The sequence below is a fragment of the Sus scrofa genome, chromosome 18 (genome assembly GCF_000003025.6).
Source record: "Sus scrofa isolate TJ Tabasco breed Duroc chromosome 18, Sscrofa11.1, whole genome shotgun sequence".
Classification (NCBI taxonomy): Eukaryota; Metazoa; Chordata; class Mammalia; order Artiodactyla; family Suidae; genus Sus; species Sus scrofa.
In genome coordinates, this window is record NC_010460.4 from 37,195,449 (window position 1) to 37,211,871 (window position 16,423).

General features: G+C 41.5%; 1 protein-coding gene across 10 annotated transcripts in view; it reads left to right on the forward strand.

The window, feature by feature from the left end:
• The window catches only part of ELMO1 (engulfment and cell motility 1), a 581,070-nt gene that overhangs the window by 440,423 nt on the left and 124,224 nt on the right, over positions 1 to 16,423 (forward strand). The gene's annotated exons all lie outside the window — the stretch shown is intronic.

The window sequence follows — 16,423 nt, forward strand, 5'->3', positions numbered from 1 at the left end:
AAGAGGATGCTTTAATTAATAAGAGTCAACCCTGTGCATTGCTGGGAAGAGAGAGAAAGGAGCAGGCACAGAGCGAGCCCTGAGCTGCCTGAGTGTGCTGCTGGGTTTGCATTGTGAAGAGATACGTTGTTGCAATGATCTATCAAACACTTCTTCAGACCCTCAGCCACAGAAGGAAGCATCTCTTCCTCCTGCGCTGCCGTTCCCTGCTGAGTCGTGTCCCTTTCTTTCATGAAACTAGTCTCCAAATTGAAATCTGGTTTCTCTCTTTTTAAAAAATTAATGGCAAAAAGAGTTAGAGTGCAGTTGGAAAGATTCTAGCTGTCAAAAAAAAAAAAAAAAAAAAAAAAAAAGCTTCTGAAATGACTCTGTTTTGCATCCGTTTAAACCTCCGAAAGCCAGAGAGGATTGGCAAAGTTGTATTCAAGGATTGGCTCTTTGCCAGGGAAGGGATGCTCTCAGCTATTGCTTTGCTCCCTGGGGTTTAATTTTCTGAGACTGGTGATGAAATTTTCAATTCTGTTGGCTAGAAGGAGAAAGAATAAGAAAGCAGTGCTGTAAACAGGCAGGGGGGGGGGCAGCATGTGAAAGGAGAAACTCCTGCCTTTAGGGACCCTTCTAGCTGCAAACTTAAAAATATATGTGGCAAGACCGACCTCAGCACTGTGCTCAAGTGTTGGGTTCCAGAGGATCTCTAATCCTTCCAAACGTGGGAGGGGGCAAGGCATTGCCTTTGGTTTGGGTGCAGAGAGTGGGGGCTGAACTCGGGGCTTCCAGCTCTGCCTACATACCTCTCCCCAGTATATCTCTCCTCTGTCTTCTGATTTTGAGGCTTCGAAACTGTTACTTTTTTAAAATGTGAATTCCTATGTTATGTGCCAGAGAGACTGACAACACACTTGGTGTTTTCAATTTACGATCCACTCAGGTTCGAATAACAGAGAGAGAAAAAGAGAAAACGCATTATCATCTGGTTCATAAATATATGCACATGAAATAGTCATCCGTGGGAAATCTTACTGGCTTGTCCTTTAAAACAGTATCCTACTGACAGAAGAGGGTTGTGGGTCTTCACGTGGCTCTACAATGGAATTTGCTGTGCCCTGAATGGGCTCTGGGATGAACAATAAGGAAACAAGAGCTAGAAGGTGTTGTCTGCAGAAGACTCGAAATCGGGGTAAGGGTGATTGGGTGTTTGGTAGAGACCTTCTACTTTTGTGACCTGGAAAAAGGGGCTGACGCTCTGGAAGAGATGGAGAGTTTCCTAACTGTGGGCAACTGCACAGAACACAGGGGAAACTTGTCGGATCAGGTCAGTGTCCTGTTCGTTAGCTGAGACCTCTCTAGAAATGTAGGCTGTCCTCTGGTCCCAAGATGTTCAAGATGGTGTGCTGGATGGAGAACAGCACCTGATTGGAAGGGAGCGTCTGCCTCTCTCCTGCTGCATCTCATTCCTCAGCACATCTCAGTTCAGGCACAGTTTTGAGGAAGTCTGGTTTCCAGTAGATGTGCATTAAGTGACAGTCATCTCACGAGAAGGACCCTCTATTCTCTTTGGTGTCTTCTCTCCCCCTAACTAGTGTCACTTGACATAAGTGTAGTGCTGGCACCTGTTGACAAGAATGAGAAAAGAAACAACCTTTTATGGAAGCAGTGAAAATGCAAAATATATATATATATATATATATATATATATATATAGAGAGAGAGAGAGAGAGAGTAGTTATTAATCTATTTTTGGATCACAGAAGTCTAAGAATTTGAAAGCTATGAAACTCTCTCTTGGCCTTAAGAAAATACACTTATGCCAAATCACATAACACTTTGATGACAACCCATTTCAGGGTCAAGTAAGATCTCTGCCCTACACGAATAACCAAGAATGCATTATACTCTCAAGTTCATTATCTCTGTTTCACAAACGGGTCCACTGAATCCTGCCACAGCCCCATCTCAATCAACTGCCGGCTTAAGCAGTGGCTTCGGTACCTGAGTGAGGTCCTGAGCATTCTCGCTGAAGGTTTGAATTAAGGAGTTTTGGAAATGATTCTAGATTGTGGTGGTTTTCTCACTCCTGCGGATGGAGGGTTGGTGAAGCTAGTTACGGGACCTGAAATGAAAAGGCTCTTTCAGGCACCAGCATTAACTGCAGGCTTGTAACTATTTGGTTTGCTCCTGGGAGGGAAGGCTTCTTCCCACTGCCTCTTTCTGGCATGTGTAGGATATGGGATGTATTAGAAAGGGAAATGTAAAAACAAATAAAAATGAGTTCTCTCGGATTTTCAAGTGACTCTAGAGTCGTCCAGTCTAAGTCAAAGTGAATATAATATGTTGAATCCAGTCCCTGATATTCAGCATTGAGAGTTGGACAGGATCTTTCCCTTCTCCCAGCAACTGGAATAAAATCAATCGCAACAGGAAAGGCTAACCTGCCTTGAGCATCGAGTGTGGGCCAGGCACTGTTCACTACTTTTTACATAGATGTAATAAACCACTGCATCTTTATAACAGCCCAGCAGGACTATTTGTATACCTATTTTCTAGATGAGGAAATGGAGTCACCAAAAATTTAAAGAACTTGTTTAAAAATTTAAAGACCTTGTTCTTCTTGCCAGCTAGAGACTGGCCAGGGCTTAGTGTCGTCACACACACTGATTGTCCTGTTTGCTGTATTCATGGGTGGGCAGAGTTTGAGTGGATGGGGAGAGACGTCTTCCAAGGCTATAGGTCTGTCTGGTGGAGTTAGACCACAGGGAGGTGAATTAAACAGTCGTTGCAATAATTAAAGTCAAATTGGAAAGGCAGTCGGGGTGGTTGGGTGAATTATTAATAATGCCATTTAAGCAAAGGAGTTTGAACTAAGTAAAAAGCTGTCACCAAAATGCTGCCTTTGTTCCCCCCCCTTGTGTTCCTGTGCGAGGTGCCCCTCATTCTGCAGAGCGTTTATCTGACTGTGAGGAACTGGGTCAGTCCTCTATGCGACCAGCTCCTCCTGGGCTGTCTGTGAGAGGTGGAAGGTCACCAGCTCAGAGGCTGCCCTTTGCTTGCTTTTGCCAGGAATGGTTTGCTGTTACCATAGCGATGGTGAGGGTCCCGTGGGGCTGGAAACAACAGGGCAGCCAGCTTGGGGGTGTGCCTGACCTGCAGGGGCTGTGGGAATCACCAGGGCTACCACACATTCTGAAGATCTTGTGATCAGGAGTGATGGTCCCAGCTCAGAAAGAGACTGCAGTGGACAAGCCAAGATGCAGCACCTGAAGACTGGGAAGATGAAGTGTGGAAATCATTGAGTGACACAGTTTTCAAAGTGTGCCCCTCAGAGGTGGGGGCCTTCAGGGGGCTGGGGTAATGTGGAGTTGGGGGGTGACTGGGAGGCTTCAACTCCCACCTCCACCAGAGCTTCTCCATTTCTGTCGGTTTTATAACCTGGCATCCCCGGTGAAGACCTGCTAATGACAAATGAAAGGGAAGGTTAGGCCACTAGAGGGAAAAAGAAAAAGTATTGATCTCCTCAAAGTTCCAATTCCATACAATGAAATAAAAGACCAGAGCAAATAAGCCAGCTCACATTGCTATATGGAAAAGGAATCTGTAAGGGTCTCAGTAGCAGGTTTTAAAAACATGGGTTATTTGTTATACATACTTCATATTATGCAGTTTCTACTGTTATACCAGGTATGCCTATGTGTAAAAGAAAATCTTATTAACTATTCAAAAAATAATGGTCTTCAGGAATAATATGGCAGATCTTTCTTGACCAGCACTGTCTAGGGGGAATACAATGCAAGTTATCTATGTATTATCAATTTTTTTAATAGTCATGTTAAAACGTAAAGAAAACAAACAAACCAAACCCCAATCATTTTAATATGTATTACTCAACCCGGTATGTCCAAAATATTATCACTTCAACATACAGCTATGAAATTATTAACAACATATTTACATTCAGTTTTTCATGATAAGTCTTTGAATCTGATATATCTCTTACACTTATAGCACAGCACAACTTGGATACTGACTTTTCACAGGAAATCTGTATTTAGATTTCAGGACATTTACAGTTATAAAAAGTAGACTCAGGAACATAAGTTGTTCTAAACATACTTAAGAGTTTTGTAATAACTGAAGTACCAATTTTTAAATTAAAATTAGCTAAAATTAAAGAAAATTTAAAACTCAGAAACAAACAAAAAAAGCAAAACAAAACACAAAAAGCCACAACGGCACAGTCACACTAGCCATGATTCATGGTTCCTGTAGCCACGGGGGGTTAGCAGTTACTCTATCAGGCAGAGGAGTGCTGGGCCCTCCAGAACCGTTCTCTTGAGTCGGGTTACTTCTCTCACTTCCCCATCAGGCTGTGGCACCTTCCTCTCTCTTACCTCCATGAAGTACCTGGCTGACCTGCCCTGGTAACAAAGCGGCAAACAGAGCACCAGTATTCACAGATGTGCTTATTTTTGCACTTAACTGTGGTATGTATCAAAGACAGCATCTAGCTAAATCTTGGTTTCTCCATTGCGCTGTTTGGCATGAAGGAACTAAAAGGTGTGCCATTTCCCATTACAGAAAGTCAGCACACCATCTGTGTCATTTTCCAGCCCCCAGGTATCTTGGCCCTGCCACTCTGCACTTTGGAACTACCTCCCTCAACTCAGTATGTTCAGGGAGCATGGGTCTCATTTTAATAATATGCTAAGCAAACCGCAATTGAGAGAAAGTAACTCTGCTGCGAACAGATAATTCTTTAGGGAGACAAGTATAAACTGAGACTAAGGGATGATTTAATTGCTTGTCAGTGGATTCGATTCTGCAAATTTTGTTGAGCTGGAAATTACTGACTCCATAGTTCTCCCTGTTAATTCGGTCTTCAAATCTTTACCTTAGATGTGAGCCTTATCCAAAGTTTTCTTTTTTAAGATATATAAAACCAACCATGAAAACAGTATCAACCCCTTCAATAACTAGATCTAAATCGTGCTGCAAAGCCTTCTTAGCGGCACCCAGTCCCAGCCTCCTAAAGAGCATGATTTCAGCCAAATCTGCAGGTCGAAGGATAAAGCTTATGCTAAGCTTGGTGCTTTAAACCTTCCATTAATAAAGAGCTCTTTTAGGAATAACACAAAACATTGAGAAAGGAAACAAATCCCTATCTTTCTTTATCATCCGTAACATCAGGGATACCTTCTGGTCCGTCTCTACCCACTTCCAGCATGTTGGGCAGAATTGTCAGAGAGAAGGCCTTGTGCACCTAAGCACTCAACAAATGTTTGTTGGATTAAATTGTCTAAGTCCTTTGCAACTTCTTTCTTTTCATGGCATAGCTTAATCTTTTTTCCTAAGGCAACAGGGGCAGTCCAAGTAGATTAAACCGTAAGCGGGGACTGGATCTTAAGAGCAAGATAACTTGCTTTGTGAATCTGCTGATTATTTGGCCAAGCCAAGGGCTAATCCACTCAGTCACGAGCAGAAAGAAGTGCTCTGGGATTTCAGAGGGTGCAGAGACCCTGGGAACTAGCTGGATGTTTCATAAGCAAAATTATCATTATAATCATTGTCCTTGCATTACCATAGGATTTCAAAGTTCACTAATATGCTAGCTTATTTCAAATAATCTGTGACATTCAAGAAATTCAGGAGTAGAAGAGTATTTGTGTAGATGACAGAGCAGTAATCTAGAATCTAAGACCTTGTGTTGTGGAAGGTCTTTAGTTTAAGAACTAATTTTTACAGGTCACTTAACCCTGTGATCCTCAGCATCTTCACATGTAAAAAGGAGTTTAGACGTGGTGACTTCCAAGGTCGTATATGTGTCAAACTTCCAAATAATCCATCCTCTAAGGCCTATGCTCCATGATCATAGCTGTCTTTCCATGGTACCCAGATAGAGTTTTGGAATCCTTCTTAACACAAGCTTCCTCAGCCACTGCCAAGCTATCAGAATTGGCTCATAGCTGAAACTGATTTTTCATCCCTCTCCTAGGTCTTTTCCTCAGCTCTGTGCCTTATGCAGGATGTTGGAAAGGAACATACACGGAATTATCCTCAGTGTTCAGGGTTCCAGCGATAAGGGAATGACAGGTCTTTACTCATCCCCTTGCTCAGCTGTTCCATGGAGGTGTTGCTATCTGACAAGGAGGGCTGCAGCCTGGCACTTTGGGAGCTCACTTTTCTCTTCCTTTGAGCTATAAGTGATGAGAGGCCTGTCAAGGAGAGCAGTTCACTGGCATCATTCCCAGACCTGGAAGCATAATGAAATAAAATTTCATCCTGACTTGGTTGGAATTCTTCTAGTTAAACATTTGAGGTAGCATCTGGGGCGATTCTGACATTCACTTGCCTGGGTGCAATGAAGCACCAGCCACCAGCTAATGTCCTTCATGCTGGCAGCCCCAGTTAGGGCCTCTTGGGGCAAATCATTTCTAACTAGGACTAGCCAGTCCATAGGACCCAGCAAGGGAACTAGAGCCCACTCTTGGTTAGTGGGCCAGCAGTATGAAATCTGCATTTCAGAAGTGTTATCACTTACAAAGAGTGATATCAAAGCAGGATGTGGTCTGAAAAGCCACCAACACTGGTGCTGCCCTAAGACCTAAGGCTTTAATCTGAGGCTCGGGTTGTGGGGGTGTTATCTTGTACTGTCCACTGGCACTCTTTCTAGTACCCACTGTAGCGGTACTAGGGCCATGTTCTTCCAGACTTAGAGAGTGCTGGAGGTGAAGGGGCAGAAGCCCCCAGTCTCGATTCCATGAGCCAGGCTCTGATACCTTTGCAAATTAGACCCAACAAGCTTTGCAAAAACCAACTTATGAACAATCCCTGTCCACCCTAAATTTCCCAAGCACTCTATAGATGGCTCCTTAACCTCTCTGAACCTTAGTTTTCCCTATCTGTAAAAGTGCAGTAAAGATGCATCTCTCACAGGGCTATTGAATAAAAATTAGAGCGATGTCTGGGTGAGTGATCAGCATACCGTAATGCACTATAGAAGGAGAAGATAGTATGATTACATACCTTGGGGAGAAGCTATTTATTTTTCATATCTCACAGATGTCTGCCTCAGCTCATTGGCTATGGGATGTTCTCTCATTGGACAACCAGTGTGCATGCTCTCTGCTCTCAGATCATTCCCCTATTCTGCATTCTCAGACACTTCCTGCTAACACCGGAAGCCAGCCAGATATTAAGGGAAAAACAAACAAACAAAAGTCTCAGCTTAGCCACTAGTCACATTTAGGTCCTGCCATATTACCTTTCCAATCTTAGTGGGTTTTTTCCTCATGGATGAAACAAAGGTGTTATTTACGCTAATCTGACATCTAGAAATGTCCAGAGAATGAATAAAGTGGCATTTTCCATGTGCTTCGTGGATAGTAACAGAAGATATCGCTATTATTATTTCAAATCTAATATCACCTAACAACTCAGCCTTGTTTTTTGAGGAGGGATCCCTGGGATGATGTTTCTGGAGGCAGAGTACCAGAAGCTCCAGGATGATGATGTATGCTTTCCTGATTTTGGAAGCCAGTCAGGATCAAGCGATATTGTGCTTTTAGACAGATGCCTTGTGGCATTCAGGAAGGCTGTGAACTGCCATAAATAATTGGTGGCTTTTTACATTTGTAAGTCAAGATGTTCTTGGTCTCTGCAGATGGCCCGTAAATCTTCTGGATAGCCAAGCCTGTGCCACACAGCACCAACTCTATCCTTCTTCTTTTTGAAAAACATACTAAAGGTTTTGAAAAACATGCATATTTGGGATTCTTCGATATGCAGGTTCCAGCCACTTCTTGGTAGCTTTCTTCCCAGCCCTGGACTGCCATCCTCTCCCCACCCCAGCCAGGCACTTCACACCCCTGACTTGCTTAGTTCTCAAGAGAGAGAGGTGATGTCTTCCTCTGTTACATCCGGTAATCTACTTACTGTAATCCTATAACATCCTACATCTTGAAGAAAGATGAGTCCTGGAATGACAAATATATGTCATCTGATGACAGCTTTCGTGCCTAGGGACCAGTGTTTCTGTGGGCAGGGAGGGGAGGGCAACAGCATGCAGTTATCTTATTCCAGGTAAAGAAAGTGAGGCTCAAAGAAATTAACTGACTGACTAATATGTCTCTGTTAACGACAGACAATGACCACATTTCCTGGCTCTCTCAATGTATTCAACAACCAATGCTTGCTGAATGTCTGCTGTGTGTGAGTTCCAGGCCTTGGTATTATCTGCGAACATAGATAATCAGTGAAGATCTATGGCTCAACCTGCATGGAGGTTTATTTTTCCTGCAGCCATTGGTGTCAAAGTTGGAATTTCACAGAATACAGAGGTTATGATAGGAAAAATTTCCAATAGATTATCTACATTAATTCACTCATGCATTCACTTATGCATTCATTTCCATGCCTATTTACATAAAGAATAAATAGCCACTTTTAAAGATGGGGACCTTGTAAGAGTTATTTGAAAACAGCTTGAAAGAAATCGATGAAAACAAACAAATTAGCCCCTGTCTTGTGCCTTCCTTCCCCTCCAGCCTCCTTTTATGGCCTCTCTAGCACAGAGTTGAAAAGAACACAGAAGAAAATCTGAATTATAAGAGCAAACTCAAGAGCTGTGCACGATCGTAGCTTTGCAAAGCAACCTGCAAGATGAAACCTAGATGAACCAAACTGTTTTCACCTTACCTGAGGTTTCTGAATTGTTAGAATTGTCGAAAGAGAAGGAGTTTGCAGCTAGGATGATGGAGAACCGTGGCAGTTCCATGTCACCTGGGTAGAGGTATAAATAGCAGTGGATAGGAAAAACTATTATCCCCAAACCTGAGCACTGCAGGTAATTATACAATAACCACACCAACTGTGTGTGGTGATTGGTCTCTGTCTCCCATCCCTGGTTAATTGTCCTTCATAACCTCACTCCTAGTCACTTGTGTCAAGGCCAGAGCAACGTCAGAAACACTTGTCTGGTGGTTCTACGTGCCAGGCACTTTACATAGGCATAAGTCTTTTTAATGAAATTTCCCAAATCTTTAAAAAATATTTTTAGTGTAACTATTATTTTTAAATGACCACCTGCCATAGTCTATCAAGAGAACTAGTTTTTATCAAAGAGTAGACCCCCCTGCACTCAGAGGATGGATGGAGGTCGGGAATCAGGGCGCCTTCAGTGCTGATACTCAGTCTCCATCCTTTTTTTCTAACAGTTTCAGAACAGCACTAAGAGCAATGTTAAAAGACATCATATCCCCTTTAACAGATAAGGAAATAGACACGCAGAAGAGGCAGCTCATGATCCGCCTAGTAAGTGGCAGAGTAAAATTCAAATCCAGGTCTCGCTGACTTTCAAGCCTGTATATATGACTGCCAAGTTGAGATGTGTGTGTGCGTGTTTCACAAAAGTATGATAACATGATTAACAGCTGACATTTAAGCATAAAATTCGATTATGATAAAATTCCATATGAGTAGAATCTAGGTAGAATGGGGGAAATGGGAAGTAAATGGGAATTTGAGTTCTAGGACAGAGGTTGGCAAAAGTGACTCATGGCCCAAATCAAACCTGCTGCATATTCTTATAAATAAAAGTCAACTGGCATATAACCATGCCCATTTGTCTATGCATCATCTGTGACTGATCTCCTGCTGCAACAGCATTGTAGAGTAGGAATGACAGACACAGCTTGGAAAACCTAAAATAATATTTGGCCTTATACGTAAAAAGTTTAGTGACCTGTATTAAAGGAGAAAAATGAGGATGTAAAATTTCCAGCTACTAAAGAAGAACTTATTCATGTATGTTTGAGCAATTATGAGTATCAAATCACCGCTGTATGCATATCCAAGGATGCTTTTTTTTTTTTTTTTTGCTTTTTTGCTTTTTAGGGCCACACCCACAGCATATGGAAATTCCCAGCTAGGGGTTGAATCTGAGCTGCACCTTATGCCACAACCACAGCAACACAGGATCCCCGACTCACTGAGCAAAGCCAGGGGTAGAACCTGCATCCTCATGGATACTAGTCAGATCCTTTTCCGCTGTGCCACAATGGGAACTCCCTAAGGATGCATTTTTAAAAGCGATCGACAGTCTTATTTTTTAAACATCATGATTATAATACACTGAAAACTGAATTCTTTGCAACTATTTCAACTTTGATAAAATATTTCAAAAGTCAACTTAAAAAATGTGGAAAGGGGCATATAGATTTTAAAAATAGAGAATTAGGGGACCACTACTCTAGAAGACAGGATCAGGGATATGGCTTTCCATAGTCCAAGGGCATCCTATGATGGATTGAAGTTTGTTCTTTCTCATGGAGCAGACTGAGCCCCATGTAAGTACCCCACCTCTTAATAAGCCATTCTACAACCTCAAGGGGTAGCTGATGGCAATGGGGGACTCAAACAGGACAGTGTCAAAGAGTAGTTTCTGAAATGTCTGGACTTAGTCCTACAGATCAGACAACTCCTTCACTAGTCCCTACATCAGAAACTAGGAGGAAAAATACCCAACAGTGCCTTTGAGAAAGCAGAAGGCTGGGCATTTCAGAATTGATGGGAGCCTGTGCTGTGCTCCAGCTGTACTGACTATATGTTGTACCACACAAGTGGGAGTTGAAACCTGCCTGCAACCTTGATGTGTGTTATGGGTTGACTTGTGTCGTTTCAAAAAAGATGATAGTTGTAACTATCAGCACCTCAGAACGTGGCCTTATATGGAGATAGGGTCTTTACAGAGATAATCCAGGTACAGTGAGGTCATTAAAATGGGCCTTAATTCGAGATGACTGGTGTCCTTATAAAAGGGGGGAAAATCGGACATAGAGATAAGACAATGTAGAAAGACATAGGGAAAGACAGCCATCTACAAACCAAAGAGAGGCTTGGCGTAGATCTGTGCCCCACAGCCCTCAGGAGGACCCAGCCCTGCTGACACCTTGATTTCAGACTTGACCTTCCACACTGTGAGACAATACATTTCTGTCATTTAAGCCACCTACCTAGTCTGTGGTACTTTCTTACAGCAGCCTTAGCAAACTAATGCAGTGCACTCAAAAGCATAGATTCTTTTAATAGACTCTCCGAAGCCCAGTGATTTTTTATCTTTACGATAGCTGCATGACATGGTCCATCCGTACACAAGCTGTAATCAGAGTACATCTAAAGGAGAACTGGAGCCAGGAAAACTTTGATCTTGGACCCAAACTCTTTCCTTTCCCTTAGAGCAGTTCAGCATAGCGGTTAAGATCAAAACGCATTTGTGTAATCTAACATATGGCACAGATGATCCTGTCTACAAAACAGAAACATGTTTGATCATGGCCAAAGGGAGCAGACGTGTGGTTCCGGGGGGAGAGGGGAGTGGGGTGGACGGGCAGTTTGGGGTTTGGGGATGCAGACTGTTACATCTGGAATGGATAGGCAATGGGGCTCTACTGTACAGCACAAGGAATTTATGGGATTGAGTCCCTTCGCTGCACAACAGAAATTGAAGAAACATTATAAACCAACTATACTTTAATAAAAAATGTTAATTTTCAAAAATATAAACAAAATATTTTTTACAAAAACCTACCAAACCTCTGGAGCCAGAGCTTTTGGGGTTTAAATCCTACCCGCTGTGTGAGCTCGGGGACCGAATCTGAATGGTCTCACTTGTTAAATTAAAGAATAATCATGCCTGCCTTGTTAGGTTATTGTGAGAACCAAGTGAATTAACAACATGTAAAATGCTAAGCGTTCGGCCCATGGTGAGTACTCGACAATGAAATGTTCATTTGTTACGAAGGACTCAAGAGAACAACTTTTATCTAAGACCACCCCAGACCCGTGAATCACCTAGCGGGTACTACCCACATGCTGCTCTGGAATTCTGGAAGTTTTAGTTGTAAAATTCCATACAAATGTTTGCAGAGAGTTTTTGGAAAAAACTCTCTGACTGTCTTTTCTCTTGTTTCATCCCATCTTATTCTTGGAAAGGCTAATATTTGAGAAGAGCCGGCATGCCTCATTAATCCTTTAAAGAAAAAGTATCTGCTGTGGTACCAGTTGGCAGTTAGATTTCATCAGTCACTCAAGTTTATGGATTAACTCACTGATCTTTCTACCCTCTGAGCTAATTAGCCTTTGGACAAATACAGCCAGTCACAGAAGCCAAGCACAGCTGACCAAACACATTTTAAAGAGTAAATTCGGTAGGTAAATAACACCAAGCTTACTGATCTCTTGGTGATAGTGCTTTTCTGAGTCACTGGAATCTCGAAATCTGTCTTTCCCAGCTAGAGCTGGAAGTGAGGTGTATACAACCCTTCAAAGCATCAGGAGGGTATTCCCATCGTGTCGCAGCAGAAACGAGTCAGACTAGGAACCACGAGGTTGTGGGTTTGATCCCTGGCCTCGCTTAGTGGGTTAAGGATCCAGCATTGCCATGAGCTGTGGTGTGGGTTGCAGATGCGGCTCTGATCCCATGTTGCTGTGGCTGTGGCTGTGGCCATGGCCAGCAGCTGTGGCTCCAATTAGACCCCTAGCCTGGGGACCTCCATATGCCACAGGCGTGGCCCAAAAAAAAAAAAAAAAAAAAAAGCATCAGGAGAAAATGTGACTAATTAAACTAGCTGTCTCCTCGCTTCCCTTCCTAAACCCTCTCCCCCATTTAAAATGATTTCTTCTCTTATGTCCTTAAATAATTGGCCCAGTTTGACTTTAAATGGCTCAAGCATATCTTTCAGAACTCCTGTTTGACACATAAGGGAGATATTCCTAGATGTCCCGCTGAAATGTAATTTTTTGCAATTTTATTTAACTACTTCCTACCTGCCAAGACTTTCTCATACTTCCATAAAATACCTTAAGACATTCTTGCCTCATCTTGGCGCTAAGTACTTGTAGATAATTATCATAACCTCTTCGATAGCGTTTGGTGAAATTCAAAGATTTCAGACCTTTCATTCCTTGTTAAAGAAGGCTTCTGCAGCTAGTCCTTTTGAAGCTCCCTTCAGTTGAAATTATTCTCGCACTGTAAGATCATAGGGAGCCTCCTCCAACGAGTCTTCATAGTTGCAGGGAGAGCTGCTCTGTGGGGGCAGGGCCATCCCCTGGGCGGTGACAGCTGGAATGGTGTGCCCATCCTGGTGTCCAGCTCTGCTGGCCTCTCCCCTGATGTCTCTTCACAGGCAGCCTTACACTGTGCATCATGTTCTTCTCAGTGACTCCACTGCTTCTTCTGATCCCATGGGGCAGAGTTCTGGAGAAGGGATTCCACACGGAGGGACCGGCTCTGACCTTGAACCACCACATACATAGGTTGCTGGGTTCGGGTTTTTGTTCTTTCATTTTAGGAAATGGTTTAGCTTTTATTTCAGAAGAATAGTAAAAGTGTAGTCATTTTGCATTGTCACCAATATCCATTGATTCAACAAAACATTTATCAAGTGAAAACTAAGTGCCGAGCCCTGTGTTTGGTAAATAAGAAGGATCCGAAGAGAGCACAGTCTGGACTTTGCTCTCGGGGATCTTAGAAAACAGTGAAAAGCTTACACCATAGTAAACCATATTGAACAGTATTTTTTTTAAATTTCCCCAATACATTATTTTTTTTCTACTTACAGCATGGTGACCCAGTTAAACAGTATTATCTAGTTAATAACAGAATTATGAGCTTCAAGAGAACTAAGTTCTAGACCCCCATTCTAAAACTAGTATGTTTAGGAAAAACAGCTCATGGTGAAGAGCCCTGCATTCTACACATGCATGGACTTTCCCAAACCAAGTTATCATGTCTCATACCCAAGAGGAATCTGTCTAAATGAATTATGATAATATGAGTTTATTATACAGAATGAACTATATTTGACAGGGGAAAATGATCAAGAACTATTTCTCAGTGAACAAAGAAGGTAGAAGAGGAATTCCCATCGTGGCTCAGTGGTTAACAAATCTGACTAGGAACCATGAGGTTGCAGGTTCAATCCCTGGCCTTGCTCAGTGGGTTAAGGATCCAGCACTGCCGTGAGCTGTGGTGTAGGTTGCAGACGCGGCTCGGATCCCGCATTGCTGTGGCTCTGGCGTAGGCTGGTGGCAACAGCTCCGATTGGACCCCTAACCTGGGAACCTCCATATGCCACGGGAGTGGCCCAAGAAATGGTAAAAAGACAAAAAAAAAAAAAAAAAAAAAAGGTAGGAGAACTGTGCATGCATATGATCCCTGCTATGTGTGTGTGGGAGGGAAGTGTGTGGATGTGTCTGTGTGTGTTTGCATGTATGTAAGGAAAGTCTGGAAAATGAGTAAGTCAGTGTCAAGAATGGGTAATGCTGAGAATGAGACTGGGGAACCCAGAAAAGGACTTTTATTTTTTTTCTTTTTTTTTTATTTATTTATTTATTTTTTGTCTTTTGTCTTTTTGGTTGTTGTTGTTGTTATTGTTGCTATTTCTTGAGCCGCTCCCGCGGCATATGGAGGTTCCCAGGCTAGGGGTTGAATCAGAGCTGTAGCCACCGGCCTACGCCAGAGCCACAGCAACGCGGGATCCGAGCCACGTCTGCAACCTACACCACAGCTCACGGCAACGCCGGATCGTTAACCCACTGAGCAAGGGCAGGGACCGAACCCGCAACCTCATGGTTCCTAGTCGGATTCGTTAACCACTGCGCCACGACGGGAACTCCGGGGACTTTTATTTTTAATACAATGCTCTTCCACACATATTTTCGCAGTATGCATTGACTCATATTTATTTTAATTTAATCAACAGAGTGAATTCTTTAAAATATAAATCTTGATAAAATATTAGTAAAAATCAAACATTTACAACATTATCAATAAAGGAATGTGTGTTTACTATTGAATTTAATTATGGGAGAAATAGAATTTGTTTTAGAAATATTTAAAGAAGTGATTCTTGTTCCTTGGTGTACTTTATGATCACTTACTGATTTTTTTTTTTTTTTTTTTTTGAGAGATCCAGCCCCTGGACTACCTTAGCATTATAAACCAGAATTTCAAATGAGGCTTAATTGTGTTTAAAAATAACACGCACACACACCCCCACCACCACCAACTTCCTAAGGTGATTCTGATGTGCATCAAGTTAAAGCATAGAAATAGAGAAGAAAGGTGATAGATACCACCCATTGTGGCCATATACATACTAGGTTAGACTTCCTGGAAAAAGATAAAAATCCTAAATTGGATTAAAAAAACAATATACAAGGAATTCTCTGATGACCTACTATTTAAGGATTTGGCCTTGTCACTGCTGTCAGTTTGGTTTGATCCCTGGCTTGGGAACCTCTGCATGCCATGGGCATGGCCAAAAATAAAAAAATAAAAAAAAACAATATCCAATCATATTCTAATCACAAAATAACTACATAAGTAAATGGTAGGAAAAATTAAGGAAAAATATGGTACATAAGTGAGAGACAAAGAAAGTAGAAATAGTAATATGGACATCAAAGAAGAAATTAAGCCTAAAAGTATTAAATGGAACAAGGAATCATTTCATAGATAAAAATGTTCAAACAAGTAATAAAAATAAAATTGTCATGAATATTCACAGCATGTCAGTATCATCAAAAGAAAAACTTAATGAACAAAAACATAGCTATGCTAAAACATCATTGCATTATTACTGTATTATGTTTCAAAGCGAACAAATAGAATTATTTTAAAACATAATTAAATGTCAGCCAGTGGGTCCATATTGAATTGATGCCTTACACTGAATGTATGCCTTCTTTTCAAGTATCCATACAGTTTTTTTAAAAAAAAAATGTGTCACTTACCTGGTCAAAGGTCCTTAATAAAATCCTGAAAGTAACAAGTTTCTAAGTGACCACTGAATCAAAAAAGAAGTAAAAGCTACTATTAGAGGCTATTTAGAAAGTAATGACAGTGAGAGCATAGCACGACAAAACTGAAAAGATACAGCCAAAGCTGTCCTCAACTGGTATATTTATAGCTCTAAAAATCTTCATTTTTATGGAAAGATTAAAAATTAAGGGTTTAACTGAAGTTAGACAATAACAACAGAAGAACAAAGAAGGGGCAAGGGGAAAGATATAATAAACAATAAACTAGAAGAAGAGAAATAATAGAAATAACAGTGAATTCAAGAACAACTTCTTTTAAATAAGTAATAACCCTGGACAATTTTACCAAAGAAAATACAGAGAAAACATGAAGAAACAATTTTATAATATGAGACGAAAATAGGCATTAGGTGACTAAAATATTATTAATGAATTTGATGTATGGTAATACGCTGTCATCCTGGATAAAGCTCATTTGGTGTGGCACACACAGACACACAGACAAAATAATTATAGGCCTCCTGTGAAGATGATATATTTGAAACAAAATATATAAATTGCTAGCAAAGCAAATTCTCTTACTTTGTTGGTTGAAATATATACTTGTACA